Here is a 21983-nt window from a genome sequence, read left to right as displayed (position 1 = left end):
AATGTGATTCAATTGTTTACTTTCTAAATTTCACCAAAAGTGGCCAAGTTAAAACCAAATTTAAAAATTTAAAAAAAAATCGCCAAATTTATCGCCAAGTAGGCGACAAAACTTGGCGAGCAGAAGACTGGCGATATATCGCCAAGTGTCCGACAAATTATAACACCACTTCAGTTTACATCGAAATTAGAAATGATTTCTCCCCATAAAGACCCCCTGAGGAACATCCGAAAGGGAAGGTGCACAACTAGGCCCTACTAGGAGTTTACGTACCAAATATCAACTTTCTAGGACATATCGTTTTTGAGTTATTCGAGATACATACATACATACACACATACGCACATACATACTTACATGCGGACGTCACGAGAAAATTCGTTGTAATTAATTTGAGGGTCGTCAAAATGGATATTTCGGGTGTCTGTAGGTTCTTAGGCATGTATCCACGTGTGGTTGGGTCGAAAAGAAAACTCAACATTAATTCGGCGGTGAGAAAAATGGAAATTAAAGCCGATTTTTGAATGAATTTTTTTCGAGAATATAATACTTCTTTTTTTGTAAAAGGAAGTAAAAATAACAAGTTTGAACGTACTTGTTTTATAAAACGATAAAATCTTTTTGATTCAGTATTTTAGTTCTTTTTTTTAATGTTAGTGACTAGAAAGTACGTGTCAAAATAGTAATGAAAAATAATGTTATATCCTTTTTTAAGTATACTGTTTATTTTTATTTTTATTAAATCTAAGAAACCTTGTGAAATTTATAAAATGTTTGCTTAGTATGTTTATTTGAAGCCATGAACACATTTTTTAACAATTAAAATCTAAAGTATTAATTTTCTATACAGAAATTATATAGTAAAAAAAATGATGTGACTTCCCTCTTTTCACTTCTTATACTTTAACCGTTTTCTTTTTCGTTTTTTTTTTATTTCACTTACGAACTTCACATAAAATATAAATTAAATAAAATGTTATTCTTCAGTGATCCAATTTACAAAAGTAATTTCAAAACAGTCCTTACTGCTACCTTCTATTTCATCTGAACGAAAACGAAGATAAATGGTTGAAGACAAAATTTCATTTGCAATGCAACTTTTATTTAAATAAATTTCGGTGCCATAAATGTTGAATATTAAATAATGCTCTTATTTTCCAGAAAGCAATAAAACTATTTCAAATATTAAATTTGGCAGGAAAGAGCCTATGCTTTCATTGAAAAGTGTAATGAAAAGAGAACTCTTATGCGTAATAGCGCAATCCTATTAACGAGAACATAAATGTCATGGCTAGAAAATGTTCTTACTTCTTTTTATATTTCTTTGTAAGATTCAATGATTAAATTTAAAATGCCTATATTTCCTAATAAATGTCAACTCTAGATTTAAAGTTAACTTTTAACGGTGTATGCTGTAAACGTAAGGCAATTAATTGTATACAAGTAAAACAAAACATATTGTTGAATATATGCATTTATTCCCAAGCTATTATTAAATACATTGATGTATTTGCGAGATTTATCTGAATTCTTTTTTTTTTTCAAATTCGAGTATTATACAAATGTAAAACGTTAATTACTCTAAATAGATATTGTCATTGTGAAAAATCAGCTTGCATTTTCAGTATATCCTCAAACGCCAATAGTATCCCCAATTCTTAACATTCTAATACTGATTTTTTTTTTAATTTTATGTTTCAAAAATTAATAAGAAAAAGCAATAGTACTTAATTTTATTTCGAAAATCTTTCGTTCTTGCAACATTGGCAAGACGGAAAAACTTATGAGAATATCTATTTTACGCCAAAAAGTTAGGCAATAGTAATTACCACCTTTTTCAGTTGAAATTTTTCGGTTGTAATCATTTTTGTTGCCACTGGTGTGCCTGAAAAAATTAGTAAATAACATTTTTGACTTTATATAGCAGTGGTGTATTTATAGAACTTTTACTGTCACCAGCAATATAAAAACTTACTGCAACATACAATGCCGCATAATAAGAATTGTTTTGAAAATTGCATTAGTTAGTATGAATGTTAGTGTGACTCACTAATTTTCCAAACACAAAGCGAATAAATTGCTATGTTTTTTTTAAAACCTGATTAAAGAGACAAAAGGCACAAACTGAGTTTTTGCTCCAAATTTTTGTTGATCTCGATTAAAACTTTTCAAACTTACGTATTTTCTGAGACATAAGTATAGGTACAGTCATAGAAAAAAAATAACGAAACACTTTTAATTATTTGGCCATTATACATGCTAGAAAGGAAAGAAAGGTGTCATCCGACATGGTTTAAAATCTTCTTTAAAACTACGTAGGTAAAATTTTGAAAAGGGACCATATACAAAGTAAAATTAGCACTAAGTCAGCACTTTAGACAGCAAAATGCGGCCGGGGTACGAAGTTTCATTGCAATCCGAGCAGTAGAACAGAAGTTATTAACGAAAAACGATTTAGGGACCGTCTCGTCATTTAAAACGCTACTTTCCAGGTTACGGCGTATCAAGTAGCAGAATGTAAACCAAGAAAAGACCGAAATTATCCAGCTCAATTCATGATTTTTTATGTTCACTTTTTTTTCGTAATTCGATACTTATTGTCCGATAATATTGCGCCGCAAAGCGATTTATGGAAGAAAACTTTTTTTTTTTTGAAAAACAGTAAAATATTTACTGATTTTTGTCCATCTGGATCATTCTTAGAAAAATGAATGGGAACTGGCGGATCTCTCGTATAGATCGTTGTGTATTAAATCGAATAATGACTAATTGAAAGTAATGGAATTTTTTAACTTTTCATGATATGAACCTATTGGATTGTTTATTTAATCATTCAGATGTGTAATTTATTATTAATCGTTAGAAATGTAAATATTAAACCTTCTACCTAGAAAAGTTATGTAAATATGTTTGATAAATGTATTGCACCTATGTTACTGGTTTATTTTGGAATGCATAGAAGGCAGTTTGATTTAAAATGCAATTCGCGTTTTTAATTTCGCAGAATATCGAAAGAAATTTGGTACATCGCATACAAAAATATAAAAAAATATACCGTGGGAAGACGCAGCATTAAATAGATTGGAGACTCGAGCGAAGCAAGGCCCATTTATTTCATGAATATTTGCTTTAAATACAAAAAATAAACAAAGTGTCAATCTAAAAAAAATAAAACAGAAACAGGAGAGTATAAATACGCGTTAATGCGCAAACCTTTTAAACTCAAACTTTATTTGGGAACGTTTGGCTATTAGAATTAACACAGTGGATAAACACAGTAGGTGTTCTAGCGGCTTTATTTTAATCAAAAAACGACAGCTTGTTTTAAATGAAAATTTTATGCAGAAGATCATAAAGCGTGATATTATTAAAAAAACATAACACAATCCGCCGTTTTGGTTAAACCAGTAATGTCTCTTAAAAGTAATTTAGGTAAGTAATTTCCCAATGCTGTTTCCAGCAACGAGATTCGAGATGGTTCCAATACGTAATTTAAAAAGACAAAAGTTACTTTAAAGTAAATCGAGGTGAACCGAAATCAGACTACTTGTCTTTTCTTGGATTTTTTAACTTCGCACTTGCCATTAGCATTATTAGCTTTTGTTTTGCGCACCATATACTTGCATGCGAACATTTTCTATAGTTACAAGCAATAGGCTGTCGCATTTATTGCAAAACAACGCGCAGCATATCTACTACCGGTTAGTCTACCCAGCCATAGGCCACAACTTCGTCTCTACTGTAAACTAGAGAGTCTGGATTCGGAACTAAGCATGTTCGAGGCACAAGTCATGTCATTGAAGCTGAGAGTGCTAACAAACTGGTAGGTAAAGTAAATTTATCTGCTGTATGTTTACGGCCGCTAGATGGTGATAAATTTTCTTTATCCACCAGTTTGGTGGCATTCTCAGCCTCAATGAGATGACATCTGCGTCCTTGTTTGGTTGATCCCAGTTCGGGACTGTCATGCCCATTCGTAGGATGCAACTAAGTAGGCTTCGGATGAAATAACCAAACCTATAGTATATCGCATTCGATGCGCGGTGCACATTCAGCTTGCCGAAGCTGGTCCCAGTTGCCCGATTTTTGTTAAAAGTAAAAGATCAGATAGTCTAACTCTTTCCAATGTCATAAAGTTGGAGCCGAGCATTCCGAAATTGATTTCTGAAAAACATGCATTTAATAAATTAGACATCCAGTAGTTTGATAACAATTTTATAATCATAAATTTCTTTCTTTTATCATAATTTTCCATGTTATTTAAAAAAGAAGAAAACATTTTGAGATTTTAGTTTTGGCTTGTGAGAATGATTTTAATGTGAAATGCACGGACAATGACAGAGAAAGTAAAAAAAAAATAGTATTTAAACTACAATTAAAAATAGACAAAAACTCTACTTAATCTTACATCCAAATTAATGTTTTGTTAAATCTTTCACGAATTAATTAGCCACAACAACTAATTTGTGTGCAGAATTCGGGCTCAAAGCGGCCCACCACTGCGACTGACATTTCCTCTCCTAGATCTTAAAACATTGAAAATTTTTCAAACACTTAACAAAGAAAAAAATAATAAAATAAAATAAAAAACTAAATAAATAAATAATTCGTAAAAATCAGCAGACTAATCGAAGAGCAAATATTTTCTATTTCTGGGTAATGTTAAAGGAGAAATTTCACACTGTTGGCTATTTTTCGAGTGTTTTTCCCCGATTTAGACACTGCCAATTGCAACATGACAAGCAAGACAATGAGGTTTTATTGTATGTTTCTGTGAAAGTGTTGTGTATGTTAACTTTTTTTTCAGAACTATTGTTTTACAAGAGGCAATAGCTAAACGCAGGAAAAAAAAGAAGTATTTTAAGTGTAGTTTTTAATTTAAAATGTTTTGTAAAGTACTCTTTTATTTGGCAATGAAGTAGTGTTTTGCACTATTTACATATTGGCGTTTAAACGATATCCACAAAAAACTGACGATTGCAATATTGTGTTGTTCTTTTGCAGAGACAGCGAATAAATTTATACAATAAAAAAATTCATAGACGTAATTCTAATGTAGAAAAACCACGTTATAATTGGCTTGCTTATTTTGTTGAACAATTTTGTTCTTTTTTTACGAAGAAACTTACTTTCACAATTTCTGTTTTAAAAAGGTATACGGTCCCCTAAAATGGGAAAAAATGAATTAAAAAAAATTTGAATATTCATTTTAGCTGTTGTAAATGATGTTTTTATTATTGGGCCGGTTCATATTTTAACATAAAAAACCAATCTTTGCCGCACCTAGTCTAGTTTATGTGTTATGTGTAAAAATATCAAAACATGTTTTAACATTACGAGAGAGATTTTTCAAAACGCGATTCTGAAGAAACGGCAGGATCAAATTAAACAAAATTTTGTATACAAAGTTAAAAATGGATGCTGGTTACAAATATGTGATAAAAAAAAGGGGTTCTTATTCAAAATTTTGAAGTTGATGCTCGTTTTAATATGAAGACGACCCATTAAGAATTCTTTATTAACATAATTATGTAGAACACATTATTCCTGAAAAAATAACACCAAACATGTGTCTCTAGTGCCAATTCTTCGAATACGAAGGAGCGTTTCGTTTATTTTTCTATGACTGTACCTAGCCTTTAGTTGGTGAGTTTTTTTCCACTTTTCAAATGTTCCTATGTTAAAATCTAGACAGGGAAAAAAAACGTTACCTAAATTTACCATGTTGAACTTCATTAATCACTCGAGACGACCAATGATGATTAAACCTTAAAAAAATGGAAAAGATAAAAGGTAAATGATGGACTAAAAATTTATTGATGCAGTTTCAAGCAGAGGGCAGCTTGTAGCCTCAGACAACAACAATCCAGATCAAGTTTTGAAAGTGTTTTCTAGGTTAAAATGAGGTGACCCATAGATGCACCCAGTAGGGGTACTACTACGCGCCACGCGGAAAAAATTCCCCTTCCTCTTCTTTCCAAATTAGATTGTTTGTAAACATTTCATTTGAAAAATCAGATGTGTAGTTATAACTGCTAAAGTCCTAAAATTTCTAAATCAAAGATTTATACGAAGTTTTTATTGAAAACACTGAAAAATGACCCATAGTTGGATATTTTACAGCATCAACCAAATATTTCCGATTTTCTCGTTAAATCAAGGTTATCGTTAAATAAGAGCTCGTTATAAGCTTGTTCTTCCGTTAAACAAAATTTAAAAAGCTAAACAAAATTCAGTAAGCAACTGGAAAATTCAGGATCGTTTCTACAACGCAACTTGACCCTTGCAACAGAATAAATTATTTCACTTGTCTTTTCCTCTACAATCAATACCTTCTGGAACGTTTTAGATAAAACTGCCTTGTTCTCATTAGGGACAAACAGCAGTCTGCAAAATGAGGAATTTTGTTCAGTGCATAGCCCCAGTAATTGCTACTAATTCGCATGTGAAACCTTTCACCAGTGGGGGATAGGACTTTAACCCACTCCTTTAAAATCAAACCTTGCGCATAGCAATGGGAGTTTAAAATTTAAAATGTTATTTAGTTTCAAAAGAGTTTTAGGGGGTATTTCGTCTGGAATACAAGCCTTTAAACTCAGATTCAATGCATGTGTATATTCGGAAATGTCACTTTTATTCAAGTGGAGTTCGAAAGTGATTTTTGAAAGCTCTATTTTGGAATTTCGTTAAGTATTGAACTTAATGAGAGCTGAGTAATCCATTCTTCATTATTCAAATATTTAAATCCTTATTTTTCTTAAATGTATACATTTCTCTATAATACATTGGAAGTGGAAATTGCCAAAATTATTATTAATTATTAATCAATTTGAAATTTGCTATTTTAAAAAGAAAAAAAACTCAAAAGGTTAACAAATAGGTTCGTTTCTGAAATTTTAAAAGTATTTTTTCCTGAAAGAGCATGCTTGAAAACATAGGATTTGACCATTTTTTAAATAATAATTCGACAAATTTTAATGTTTTTCAACAATTATTTTAATCGGTGCGCAGATTGAAATTCTGTTTCTGACTCAAAATAAGATTTTTAGATTTGTTTTTTAAATTTGCTTCTCAAAAAGTGTATTTATAATTATTAGACTTTTTTTTTTCAATTTATAGTGTTTCTTGTAGAAAACACATTAACAGTTCAAATTCACTGAAAAATAAATTATAACAATTTTAAATACATATGTCAGAGTTTCAAAAGGTATCCTTGACATAACTTGCAACCTTAGTTAATTAAGAAAGCAATAATCTGATGCAAGAAAACCTATGTTGATTGAACAGAAAGTAGGCTCTGGATAACAAGTGGATGGACAAGTTCTGGATGTAAATTGTTTGTATTAAAACGGTTACTAGTAATGAGAATTTGAAGAAATCAATTATTAGTAGGACTTTTCTTATAAATATTTTTTTTTTCAATGCAGTGTCACAAAATTGTTTCTTAGCATCACCATGAACAGAAAGTTAGCGCAAGGTTTCTATAGAAGTAGTTCTCCACGAAGTTTATAACGTAATTAATCCCTCATATTTAACTACAATATGCCCAAAAAGATATTTCTTTACAGTATAAGTACAGCAATAAACATTTAAAATTCTACACTGTAAAAACTATAAAGAATCGTTCTTGGAAAATAATAAGCAGATAATGTGCCCAATTTCTGTTAGTAACACATCTTGCAAAAAAAAAAAAAAAAACGTAAATGTTTTCCGCTAAAACTCAGTACCTTCTTGAAATGATTCTGGAAGCCTCCTACATAATTCAGAAATCTGCCCGTTAAAGTTCCCAGTCGTATCTCTGAAACCTTCAGAATAAATTTTGGTAGATTTATTTTAATAGCTTGGCACCTTCCTGATTTATCAAAAAAGTTCCCAGAACAATATTGAAAATCAAGGCATAAACTAAAAAAAAGAAAAAGGCAAGTCATCCACTGTAAAAACAATTTAGAAACGTTCCTGAAAATAAGGAGCAGCTGATGTGCCCAATTTTTTCCAGTATCATATCTTGAAAAAACCAGGAACATTTTTCGCTAAAATTCAGTAACCTTCCTGAAATTATCCTGAAAAATTCAGAAATCTTCCCGATTAAAGCCAGTCAGGTCTCTGGTACTTTAGAGAAAACTTAGGCAGGCATAACAGCTTGGCACGCTTTCTGACGTATAAACAAAGTTTCTACAACAGTACTGCAAACATGGTCAAAGCCAAGACATAATTGCATGTAACAAGAATTTTACTCGCTTGCTAAGCTACGTAGCCTTTGGTCTTATTCAATCCCATTGGGAGCTTAATCAGTCTGGACGCGCCGTATTAGAACTGAAGCCGGTACACTTTATAAATACGGCCTGTTCATCTTTAAACTGGGAGCTAAAAATATTTTTTACAACCATGTGAAGTCCAAGTTCGTGAAACTTGTATCAATTCAGGAAACGTTTTGACTAAGACACTTGATTTTTCCAGGATGTGGATAAGACCCATTGAAACCCCGTATAACGTTATTGACACTTCATATTCAACTATACCATGCCCAAAAAAATGTTTCATTACAGTACAAGTATTTAAAATCCCCCATAGAAGAATTTTTTTTTTTTTTTTTTTAATGCAGCTATCCAAAATTGATGTAAAACATAATTAAGAACAAATATTAAACGAAATATTTCAATACGAATAGATCTCCACGTAGTTTATAACGCAATTGACCCTTCATATTTTACCATAATATGCCCAAAAAAGTATCACATTACAGTACAAGTACAGCAGTAAGTATTTAATTAGCTACATTTTGTATTCTCCAAAGAAAGAAGGAGGCTATCCATCAGCGAAAACTCATATCTGTCGGAAAGGGTAGCCACACAATTTTCTGAATAGCTTTTGATTCATCTCATTAAATGCATTACGACTCCGGCAAAAACGATTGCTGAATCAATCAGCATTGACATTCGTTACCAGCAAACACAAGAGGAAAAAGACAAAATTGCCATTTCGCTATCTCAAATGGAATAAAAGCGTTGGGAAAGCTAGTTTTTGATATTGAAAGGGGAAGAGAAATTGAGCAAGCGGAGGTCGGAAAACAAAAAATATTGCTACTTAAACTACGTAATCCGGATATTAAATTAATTTCTTGAGACTGTTATGATTTTAGTGAAATTCTGGGCACAGAATCATTACAGAGGAAATTTTAAAGGCATTTAATAATGTTTTTCTTTATACATAAATTGGATAGTTTGTGATTGGGTGAAATATAAACTTTTTTGGACATCTCAGTCCGTGCCCCTGTACAATTTAAAATTTTTTTCTCAAAAAATACATTTTTGATAATAGTATTACTATTATTATTATTTTTTTTAATACTAGCTGCGTCGCCCGGCTTCGCGCGGTCTACTTCGAAAATAAAAGTTATGTCAACAGACACGTGTACAACAGTTTGGCTCAAATAATGGGGAAAAACAAAAGCAAAAATACTGTACAACTTCCCGTCAAAATAATGATTTTTAAATTTCTTTAACTGCCAATTCAAATGTCTCGAATAAATTAAACGCAACCGTCTATCAATAAAACTAAAATCATTAATTATCTTCTGCTGGCAGTACAAAAAAAAAGCCATAGAATAATCAAAAGAGAAAAGCCATAGAATAATCAAAAGAGAAAAGCTTCAATTCAAAACAAAAAGCAAGAACTTTATTTGTTCACAGTCTAGAACAAAATAGCAACAGATCAAAAATTATATTATTCAAGCTAATTTAAAACGAGTTAGTTGGCAAACGATAATTTTCAGATGTAAAAATGCTGTTCAATTAGGCCTAAAGATGCTTATAACTGTTGTTCTGGTGATTTCACAGCCTTGTTTTTTTTTTTTTTTTTTTTTTTTTTTTTTTTTTTTTTTTAAGTTCGAAGGAAGTATATGTACTCCAGGGGTCTTTTTCGCAGGCTTTAGAATGGCACCAAAATCGAACAAGTTGGACAATTATTTCGGGTTGTAAGAGCCATTTAATGCCAATTTCGGGCCCTAAGATTAAAAATTGGAACGGTTCGGTACTCTTTTGGTGTTCGAAAACCCCCTACAATCCTTCTCTGATACTCACGTACCTCCCTCTCATATTTGGTCGAAATCTGACGTAAATTGCGGATGTGTATAGGGAACATACATACATACACATTTAAACTTAAAAAAAAAGAATTGACATAAATTTGTTAATTTGAAGTTAAAAGTATTATATTGCGCATAAAAAACACGTTCAACTGAAAGGGACATTTTATTGCAGGAAATGAAAGAGGTTTCAAGCATCTGAGTTAATTACAAAATCTGTTATAATTGTTTCAAACATATACTTTGATACTTTTAAAAAAATTACCGATCGACTCAACGAGAAGATCTACGATTTTAATAAATGCATTTTTTTTTTTGTTTTTCCCAGTGTTGCGGAGTTAAGAATTCAAAAATAATAAATAATTATTTTGTATTGTATGTATAAATAGTAATGTATTATAATGTCGCCCCGTAGGAATATTTTTTGTCTGATTAGAACAGACAACCAGACATTTATTTAAAACTATATCAATAAATAAATACTTTTGGGGCTGCTGGGTCAGGGGCCACTTGGATCCTGGTCTGGATGAAAAATACGTCGTGTCTTCAAAACTTACCCTCCACCAATCGGTGATCAGGTGTAGTGATAGGTATAAAGGACCCCTGGTGTGCGATGCAAAGTAATTTGCATTAAAAGGAGGTGCAATCAGTTATCTAATACTACTTTCTAACCCTAATTAAATAACCTAAGTTGATTACTGATTCAGGTCATTTCTGTTTAAAATATATATACTGTAAAAAAATCCGAAACATTACTGAGTATTTCCATGTAACGTTTCGGGATTTTATTGGTTTTTATCCACTTCCTGGAAAAATCAAGTAACATTGTCAAAGAGTTTCCTGAATTGCTACAAGTTGCACGAATGCAGAGTTCTCACTGATGTGAAAATTATCTTAAGCTCCCAGTTTAAAGATTAACCGAGCGTACATATTAAGTGAGTTCTGTTCCTTAGAGCGGTTTCAGTTTTGTTACGGCCTGTCCAGACTGATTAAACTCCCAAAAGGAATAAGTTCTAGGTACAATTGATTTTTGAAATTTTCAGAAAGCTTCAATGATAATTCCAGGAAGATTACGGAACTTTAGCGGAAAACGTTACTTTCTTGCAGACGTCAAAATTGTCGTATGTGCCATTCAATTTGGTGGAATGTCATATTTTTCAGGATATTTTGTTTCATAAATAAAACAAGTTAGAAATTTTATTTTTGATAGAAACAGTAAGAATTTGTCATAAGAATTCCGTAGAATATTAAACTTATAGTTTTTTGAAATAAAATAATTTATGAATACGCAACAAAATGCTCGTGACGGAACGGGTCTCGTTCCGTCACGGGCATTTTGTTGCATTTTACTCAATTATTTTATTTTAACTATCTTTTGATGTTCTACATAGTTCTTATGACAAATATTTATTGTTGCTATCAAAAATAAAACTTTTTTTGTATTTATGAAACAAAATCTTGTGACATAACACTCAAAATGTCCCGTTTCGTCATATGAAATGGGCCTTATGAGCTTTGAATAAGGTTAATCTTTCTTGGTTCTTGCAAACTTCGAAATAGAAAGAAAAAAAAACTGAATCGTGCAAATAAAGTGAAAATGCAGTTTAAAATCAAAAGCTGGAAATACATTCGATTTTTCAATAATCGCTTTTAATAAAATTTTTTTATATTATACTATACTTTTTTTCACGCATGATTGAAGTGTTGGATTAAAATTGCATAAATATTTGTACATCATAGCGAGTCCAATACTGCTGATGAATAAAAAACGAACACAAATTTTAATCATTAAAAACTTAAAAAAATAAATACATACATTGATATTTAAACGTTTATATGGTAGTTTTCCAGATTAAACCACTGTATTTTTGTTGCAAACATAATATTACTTCGGAAGCAAATATTTGAAAAAGGAGAACTTAGGAAACATAACATTGTTTTTAACAAAATATTTGGACATAAGATTGCCATCTGTTATGGAATGTGGAATGTTTTTCTTGTTTTGATGAGAAAATATTTCCACCTGCTAGCGACATTCTTATCTTTATGATAGAATATTAGATAGTTTCAGCTTTAACAGAGTCTATTACGTTATAGCAAAGTAAACGGCTGGAGAAAATTATTAAAGTGAGTTAGACGTTATTGTTGTGAATTGTCAAAAACGTTCGCTTCAGATAAAAAATTAAAGTAGCATTAGTGAAAATAAAATAGCTTGCGATACAAGATAGCAGTTTTGCCTTAATGCCAGTAAAAAAGGGATTTCAGGACAACAATTAACAAATAATAAAATAACAAATAAGAAAAATTCAAATAAAAAAAAAAGAATTTATGAAGAATAAATCCCTAATTTCCAAAAAAAAATTTTAACTAAGGCAAAACCACTCATCTTTTAAGGAGACATACAGGTAGTTATCAAAATAATGGAAACACCTGTGAATAAAAGGGGCATTTTTGAATGCACTTCGAGAGTAATAAAGAATAAAGCTAGATATCTGGGTTTTTTTTATATAAATAGTAAAATGTTTATATTCTGGTAGTATAGGGTGGTTTAACGTAAGTTTTGGAAATCTTGGACTTTTTCAAGCGCATGAAATGTCGGACCTCTCAAATTTTTAAAGAGACCAAATTGTTGGGGCGCGTCAAGCTGGAGCAAGTGTAACTGAAACATTTCAACCTTTTGACGTTTCTAGAGGTATACGGTCTAAAGACAGCATGCTCATAGCTTGGTAAGATAAACTCGGCAAAGCAAAATAGTGGAAGGAAAGAGAAGCCCAGTGAAAGAAACGGACGGATATTGAAGCAGACTGTAAAGTCCAAAAAGCAAACAGCAGCAGCAGAAGTGACCACAGAACTCAATCACCATCTGGATTCACTAGTGTGAGTGATTAGAGTAAGAAGGGCATCTTTATAAACAGAAAATTTACGGCAGAATAGCGATTCCCAAATTTTTTTCAAGTGTTTCCATTATTTTGATAACTACCTGTAACTTACCAACAGGTACATAGACGCCAACTATCGACAAAGAAAAGTAACCATTGCAAATTTAAAAACATTTTGATGCTTTTGCGATTTTTTTTTTCATTTTTATAATTTGATCTGTTAGTTATTCCTTTCTTTCTTCATTAGTGCCAGCTACTAGTGCAGTGCTAACTACGGGTGGTTTTACTTAAGGATTAAAGATTTTAAGGGAAGTTGTGTACCCTGTATACGCACAACGTTAAATTGCTGAATTTTATGCACTTTTCAACCAAAACTACAATGTTTTGAGATGACAGAAACTTGCAATTTTTGCTGTGTTTTAAAGAGATGTATGAAACTTACTGAAGTGAAATTTTAAGATTTTAAGGTAATTCTGTCTATTTCGTAACTTATTACATTTTAAACAATACTCATTTTTTTAATGAAAAAATGTGTTTTTTTAGATGTTTTTATTATTATTTTAATTTTTTTAGCCTTAAAAACAGCTGTTTAGGAGTCTTAAAGCTAAAGCTTTGCTTCAGTATAATTATAAACATACGAAAAAAATGTGCTGAAAATTTCAAGGTAGTGTGTAAAGTAATTTTCTAGAAAAAAGAACGTGAGTTTTAAAAATTGACGTTTTAAGAAAATCACGTTTGAAAGTAAAATTGTACGTACAATTTTAATTCATTCCCGCCCCATTAATATTTAAATTGAGTTACTTTTAATTTACAAAGAAGCACGAATTTGGTGTTGATTGATAGCTCTTGATTGGAAAAGTTTGAATAAATAAAACTGAAAAAACATTATTTTTTTGAGGTTTTAGGGTATTGCTGAGTAGTTGAAACTATAAACAAGAATGAAAACATTTTTTATGCAAGAAAAACAATAGCCTTTGCGAATAACTTGAGAAGAAAACAACAAAAAATTTAAATTCTGAGAACAACAGACACAATTAAGGGTTGAAGGTTGTGATAAATTATTCGGCTACATTTTTTTCTCATAAATCACAAAAAATATTTTAGTACATCAATACATTCAAGTTAAGCATTTACATACCATCAAACAAAGTTCCAGACTTCAAACTCGGATGGAAGCCGAATGATTTAGAAAAGCAATACTTAGGATTATTGTAATAGTTTTAAAATAATGAACTACGCAACAAGCCAAGAATTGGCTAGAAGTTAAGAACATATTACTGACCAGTAAATTATTACTTGAAGTAGCGTATAGATTAGTATTTCCCTTTCCCCCCCCCCTTCCTTCAAAATTTTATAGATTTGAATTATATGAACGAAAATTGTAATATAATGTGGTGTGACTGATTGCAGAATAGATTTTACACTGATCAATAGGAGGAATAGTTAAGTTTCTTTTTGCGATGGGAAGACGATGTAAAGTTATCATAAAACTATTATTATTTTTTAATTGAAGTATGCGTGACCCAAAAATTGATGTATTCAATAAATACTACTTGGTGAGAGTCACTAAAAAACATTTAATGTCCAATCTTCAAACAAAACACAACTCTAATTTCACCTAGAAAATAAAGAGATAATATCTGAAGAATATACTATTTTGGATAAAATGAAACTACTTACAACCATTAGATTAGGTTTAACTAACATAGTGATAAATTAAATAAACAAATATTAATTTTGTATTTTTTTAATCATCCCCTCTAATTTCATATTCAATCTTGTAGTGCGTTTTATCATAAAATGTTATGTTTTTCTACTTTAAACTTCATATTTTAGGCCAAAATGTTTGACACGTCTTTTCTTTACATGGAGTGAAAAGAGTTATTTATTTATTTATTTATTATTTTTTTTACAGAAGCATATTGCTACAAAAATAAAATAACTCCATTTTTCTCATAAAAAAGTGCATAATGTCAAAAAGAGCTAACCGTTTTAGGAAAAAAAGAACATTTTCCCATTAGTAAAAGCGTTTGTGCGTTTTTTTCCCGCTAAGTCGATTCTTGTAACAGCTGTGTCTTAGGTCTTTTTATAAATAAGATGTTTGTCATTCTGATTCAGTATTTTTTATTCGATTCTTACAGTAGGTTTTAGGCGTTTATATTTCACATTGAAAACTCATAGCGATAGTTCATTCTGGTGACTAGAAAATTTTCAGTTTTTTGCTCTACATTACTGTCGTAAAAAGGTTGTTTTCTGAAATGATTTTGAAAAAACCTTATTAAAAATTGTGCTGCTAGTTTCCTAATAAAGCATTTTTTACGCAGACTTTTCTGTCTGAATGTGCTTAATAGGAACATGTTCAAAATTTATTTCTGATGAAATGTTTAATGTCCCCAGAGAAAAGAAAACAAATTGTATGCTTAATGAATATAAGAAAAAAAGGTTCTTCACAATGGAATCGAAGCATTAGCATATTTTTAAAAAGGGAAAAAATGTCCTCTGGTACTCGAATTTCATGCCTGAGTGTCGAGGTTAGAAATTGACCACCTGTTTACCTGTTTTGTTTGTTTAAAATTTTGAAAATCCTTAAGTTATTTTTGTAATCCAATTACCAGTCAAAATCTCGCTACTGTTCTTGTATTTGAGGCTAGTATTATATCATTTATTATGACTTAAATTTCGTAGGTATGGTTCAGCAAAAGTAAAAAATTAATTTTGTGCGGAAGTAAGCGCAAAAAATAACGACTGTCTGCCTAATATACATTTACATAATGTTAAGCAAATCATCAAAACGTTATATGTGTCTTTGAAAAAAATACACGTTCAAGTTTTACTTTAAGTACTTATATATGTATTTCAAGAAATTATTAATTCACTGCAAATTCCCAGTACACATTGTAAACACCTTTGCAGCATCTTAATTCGGAAAAAGAGTTTTTCTAACTTAAGAACAATTTTGAGAACAGATAGACAACTCATTTCGGCTCATCGGTGCATTTTGCAAAAATATAGTTCCAACACCTTTAATTGACTACCACCACACTGCACTCCCTTCCTGAAAAAATCAAGTGTCATTGTCAAAAAGTTTCCTGAATTGCTACAAGTTGCACGAATGCAGACTTCTCACGGATGTGAAAACTATTTATAGCTCCCAGTTTAAAAATTAACTCAGCGTACTTATTAAGAGTATCGGCTTCCGTTAGAATACGGTCTGTTCGAACTGAGTAAGCTCCCTGTGGGTGCGAAAAATGCTCTGAATTCCATAGCATTGCAAGATTTGCAGAAAAGCTATTCTTTATATTTACTTGCAGTTTTGCCTTGGATTTGTTAATGTCGCCATTCTGCTTTTGGAACTATCGTGGTAAACCAGGAAGGTTACTCTGAAGGTTCCGAAGACACGCATGGGGGGCTTTAAACAGGAATATTTTTGAATTATTCAGGACGCTTCAAAGACGGTTTCAGGAAGGCTACTGAATTTTACCCGAAACTATTCTTGTTTACTTATTTATTTATTTATTGTAAGGTATGTGAGATATTGAGCACATTTGCTGCCCATTATTTCCCAGGAACGTTTCTAAATCGTTTTTACGGATCAGAAGTGTTGCAAGCGTCCGACGGCTAGTGTCATTAATGCCGTCAAAAACTATGACCTTCCTCCGAAATGATCCGCAAAAGACCTGTAAAGTTAACAGTAAAATACTACGAGGGCAGATCAAATATAAACTGGATTTATTTTAACTAATTGCATCAAAAAAAAAAAAAAAAACTGTATAAATAAGCGATCTTTTTTTTTCGATTTAGTTTTTCTACTATTCTATCGGATAGCCAACCTTTTAAGGCCGTTGTGAGAGAAAGAAGAGGGACATGTGCAGAGCCAGTTGCGCTCTAGCTAGTCTATACTTGCATCATTGTCAAACTGTTGTTCTCCTAACTCTTTTTTTGAGTGCTCCAGACAAATGGTAGTCACAGGGCGATCATATTGGACTGTACAAAATGGTTTCTAGACGTGTCCAAAGAAATTTCTTTAAGATTTCGCACTTCAAGGAAGAATTATACGGCCTTGCAGTTTTACGGAGAAGAATGACATTACTTATCTCTAGCCGGCTTTGCTTTTGCGATATGCAGCTTGTGTTCATCCAAAAGGCTGAAGCAAATGCCTGCATCAGTTCACCTTCTTCAATATTGTTACAAATGCCAACAATGTTTGAATGTTGAACTACAGGGATGCTTTTCAGCGGTATCTTTTCATCGAGTTTGTTTTTTCGACTGCTGCTCTTTTTGCTACAATTTTTTAGCCCACTTGTTCAAAGTAGCCTCAAAACTTCAGATGGTTTAGTGCCCTTTTTTTCGAGAAATTTAATAATGAAGCGATGCGCATCAGACGTGGGCACCTATTGGTCACTCATGGTGTATTGAAGCAGCCCACATCATGTGGGTGCGAGCAAATAAACCCTTCTTCAGACTTCCCCTCCCACATACTGGCAAAGCAACACCTCGTACTTCACAACAACAGCATTAGAGTCAAATTCCGGATCATCTAGAGTCGTACTAATATAATCAAAGGAGTATTGCATAAAGGCTGTAGAGTGTGTCTCAAAAATGTGGTACTAAGTGTTCTAAAAATATTCTTAAATAAGGTCCCAAATGTGTGAAACAAATGTGCTGAACCAAATAAAAGTTATTAAAAAGTTCGCAGGTTAAAAACTGTTCCAAAGGTGTGTTTCTAAGTATTCTAAAAAAGGAGACAAGTGTCTGTGCTCAAAAAAAGTCTGAATATTTGCAGTGATCGACTGACTACACTTTACTGTGGTACATGTAGGCTTTACTGACTTGTATTACAGTAAAATTGTCTCAAAATTAAAATAATTACTCACCTCTGATTAGTTTAATAAAATCCCTTTCTATATACAAATATCTAATTATATTTACTTCCATCTAAAATATGTCTTTGTGATGTCAAGGTTATGGTCAATACTTGAAGCTGCAATATTTTTGATGGCATTTACCTTTTACAAATTCAAATAAGACAATCAAATTATTAAAAGCAATACACTTAATGTGTTCTAATTAAAATACGCAAAATTTTAACTAAGATAATCATTTTTCTCACTTTTGAAAGTATCTCTCCCATCAGGTGCCTCGTGAGCATCTTGAAAACGTCTTTCGTATCCGTACAAATTATCTTCCCCAGGTAAAATATTAATATTCCTCCCGAAGAGATCATTTAATTTAAGTAATTGCTTCTGTCTGCATACGAACAGCCTTCTCTGGGGACTGGAAATGCTTTCACGACTTCAGGAAACTTCATCAACATCGAGTAATCATGAGAAATGACGCATAATGAAATCGGAATGACGAATTTTAGAAAGTTTAATGAGATTTTAGCCTGATATACTTTGGATGAATGTCAGAGTATAGTCTTAACCATAAGTAATTTAATGAGGGTAAGTCATTTTATCTTGATTAAATTTTCCCTTGTTTATGTTATGAGTATTTGATTTCATTTTCGATCACATCAAATCAAAAAGGGGATAGGTTGTCTCTTATATACATAATGAATGCAAATGTTTGTTTAAAATTATTTAATTATGCTAAACCATTGTTTATTATTGAAGACAAATGCTCTTTACATTCAAATATTATATATATGTATATACATATATATATTACGATACTTATTGTATTTTATGCTTAGAGCGCAAATTTAAACACTTTTTCTAAATTAGTGTTCCGAATATGTAATAATAAGGTAGACACATAAAAATGTTCCAGACATTGGCAGGTGTTACATGAATAAAAATGTTAGACAAGTGGAGCTAAAAAATAACAAACTACCAGAAGTAAAATAATGAAAAGCTTTTATTTACAATATATATTTTACAACCACATAATCCGTACAGCAACAACATTAATAAGATTATTATTTTTATTTACTGCACTGATGTTAAGTGCAAAAATATTTGTACGAAATATCCATATTTATTATTTTATCCTAACATCGTTTATACAGTGAACATTGTGCAGAAGCCTTACATCCATACACTTTTAGTTATTAGACAACGGATCGCACAATGAATGCATTATATGAGCATTTGATTGACTTCAGCCTGTTCTAATGCTTAAATATGTAGTAACAGTGAATTATAATTTTTTCAACAAATGTACATCAAATTGCATTTATATATTTTTTTTTTCCAATTAGTTTTCTAGGTAGAGAAGCAAATGCTTAACACATTTGATATGGTTTTCTTAATGTATTGGAAATGAAGTTAAAGATGTCATAATATTTTTTAATAGAAGTATGATGAAAAAGTAACTAATACTTTCATAAAAGTATACAAAACAGAATTATACAATTATCTTTAAAAGCTGCAAAACATTTGTATGCATTTTTAAATAATTTCTTTTTTTTTAATGTATAAGTGGTAACTTTAAAAATCGATGTATTATTTTTATGACTTCAGGCTGACACACAGTTTAAACATTTCCAGCTGTAGTAACTGTTATAAGATTAATACGTACAACATGTAATTTAAATAAATAAAACTATAAAATAAATTTCCAATGCAATTGAGGACGTGGAAAATATTTTTAGATTGTTTGGCGCATGTCTCCATACCGTAGTGTACTAAAGAACGACTTCCTTGTAAATTTGAAAGCCGTCTATGCAATTTTCATTACAAATTACTAACTAGCCAATGAGGATTTTTTCAACCTAGCAATTTGTGCAATGGTAATTATTTATTTATTTTCACGTATACCCCCTTACAGCAGAAAGTCGTGGGATTCATTACTTTTTTTTTACTTTAAACAAAGACTGAATTGAATATCAATTAAGACATAAATTGTTTACAATAAAATGCCAAGGATTTAAGTATTTATACTGCACTGGACAGGTGAACAGCAATATCTACAATTTTTCGTTGTTAATTTTTTTTCTTTTTTGCCTTTTTTCACCTTTCTTACTTTAGTTTTATTGCACAAACACGTTTTTTGGTTCCCGCACAAAATAAAGCACAATCCAATCATTTACTATAGTGTTTGTATGGAAATCAAGAACGAGTTTCTTCAAATTGCTCTAAAACTCATTTTGTAGATACTGATATTTACTTTCCCATGGCAGTATGCAACAAAATTTATCTGGGAATACTGCAAAACATCGCTTATATATGTTTCTGTTATAGGTCTTTTACATTTATACATCGTTTTTAAAAATTTCCAAATCATTCCTATTAATTTTAATGTAAAAATGCATCAATTATGCGTCGCGAAATATTGTTTATGCGTCATTTTCCCCTCTTTAAAACTTTAAAATTTTCTACATGACCTTTCCTGCTTTCTGCCCTCAAGCGTAGAGGGTCAAATAATAGAAGAAGAAAATAGTTTTATTTCATCGGTTAAATCGTCAGCAAGTCAGCAATGGGTTTGTTTCCTTCAGTCAAAAGTAGTAAGTTTTGTCACTGAAATTGATAGAATAAGCAAAAAAAAAAAAAACATGGACCCAGAAAATACTTTTATTTTTCCAACAGTTATTTTTAACTTAATTTTTTTAAATGTCCGATTTTTCAAACAAGGCGTGTTCTAGATGGCTTCAAAAATGATGCTCTTTGGCACATCTTTATACCACGTTTCCACGTTATGATATTCAATAAGCGAATTAAAATTGCTCTTTACGCTTGCTATCAACCATATCGTTGCCAATACATGTGAGTAAAGATGTGAATTAAATATTTTGGTCTGTGAATGGCAACACTGAATGGCATTTCATCATTTGTGATGTCATCGGACAGAAACAGAAACAATGAAAGAGCACCGATTTAAGTAATTTTTTTAAATATTAAACTTAGACAAATTATTTAAAAAATGGTCTAATCCTATGTTTTTAAACATGCTCATTCAGAAAAAAAAAATAAAATTTTGGAAACGATCCCATTGTGCAGACACAGTTCAGTAAAAAGTTTTTTTTTTTTTTGCACTTATTTCAGTCTATAAAATAATTATTTAACAATTATAAAATTATTAGTAAATATAACGAACTATTTTTCATTAAATATTATTATTAATAACATATTTGCTAACAGTGTTACAATTTTATAAGAATTATAAAACTGATTAAATTATAACTTCTTAATCAATGTGCAAATGCCCTCAGTAAGTAAAACGATTATTAAAACAATTTTGAGTGAAACTCCAGCCGAATAAGTGTATTGAACACAAGTGATATCATTTTATCAATACTGGAGATATACAAGGATACAAGATATTTTTTTACTCTAGGCCGACCGAGTGGTGCAGTGGTTCAACGCTGGTCTCTTTCGCCCAAAGGTGCAGGTTTGGTCCTGGCTCTAGTAGGAGGATTTTCAAGACGCAGAAAATCGACAGCGTCCATGTCGTATAGTGAAACATCATGTAAAAAATCCCTTAGATACTCATTTAGCTTGGAGCAATCTTGGCAAAATTAAATTCCTAGTGCAGTTTCGAATCGAATTGAGTCCTATTGCCTCCATCTAGTGGGAAAACTGGGCGTCAAAATTATCACGGTAACGGCATCCGCCGGTAGTGGTGCTGCATGAAAGAGTGGATGCTACATCGGGGGATCGCTCTAGATCTGCAAAAGGTAGTTCCTCCAACGCAGTCCGATTAGAAAGATGACGAAAAGAAAAGAAGGTTTTTTTTTTACTTAAAGGGTATGATTTATTAAAAAAATTTATTATAATAATATTACGGAGAAATTTATAAAAGTTACCTCCCCAAAAAAAGTCCCAAAATATCATTTTTTTAAAAAATCATTCGATTATACGTCGTTTTAATTTATACGTCGTTTGAAGTCAGTCCCTCGAATAGCAATGATATAAACGATGCTTTACTGTATACAGTACATTCCCGATTATCCACGAGTGGATTATCCACGGGGCGGATTATCCGCAAGTGCAAAAAATAAAAACTAATGACAGATTTTTTCAGGTAATTGTAAATTTTTTAAGTCTGAAGGACATGTAAAACAGAAGCAACGAACTAGT

The sequence above is a fragment of the Uloborus diversus genome, chromosome 8 (assembly GCF_026930045.1).
Source record: "Uloborus diversus isolate 005 chromosome 8, Udiv.v.3.1, whole genome shotgun sequence".
In the NCBI taxonomy this organism is placed as follows: Eukaryota; Metazoa; Arthropoda; class Arachnida; order Araneae; family Uloboridae; genus Uloborus; species Uloborus diversus.
Note: the sequence above shows the minus strand (reverse complement) of the source record.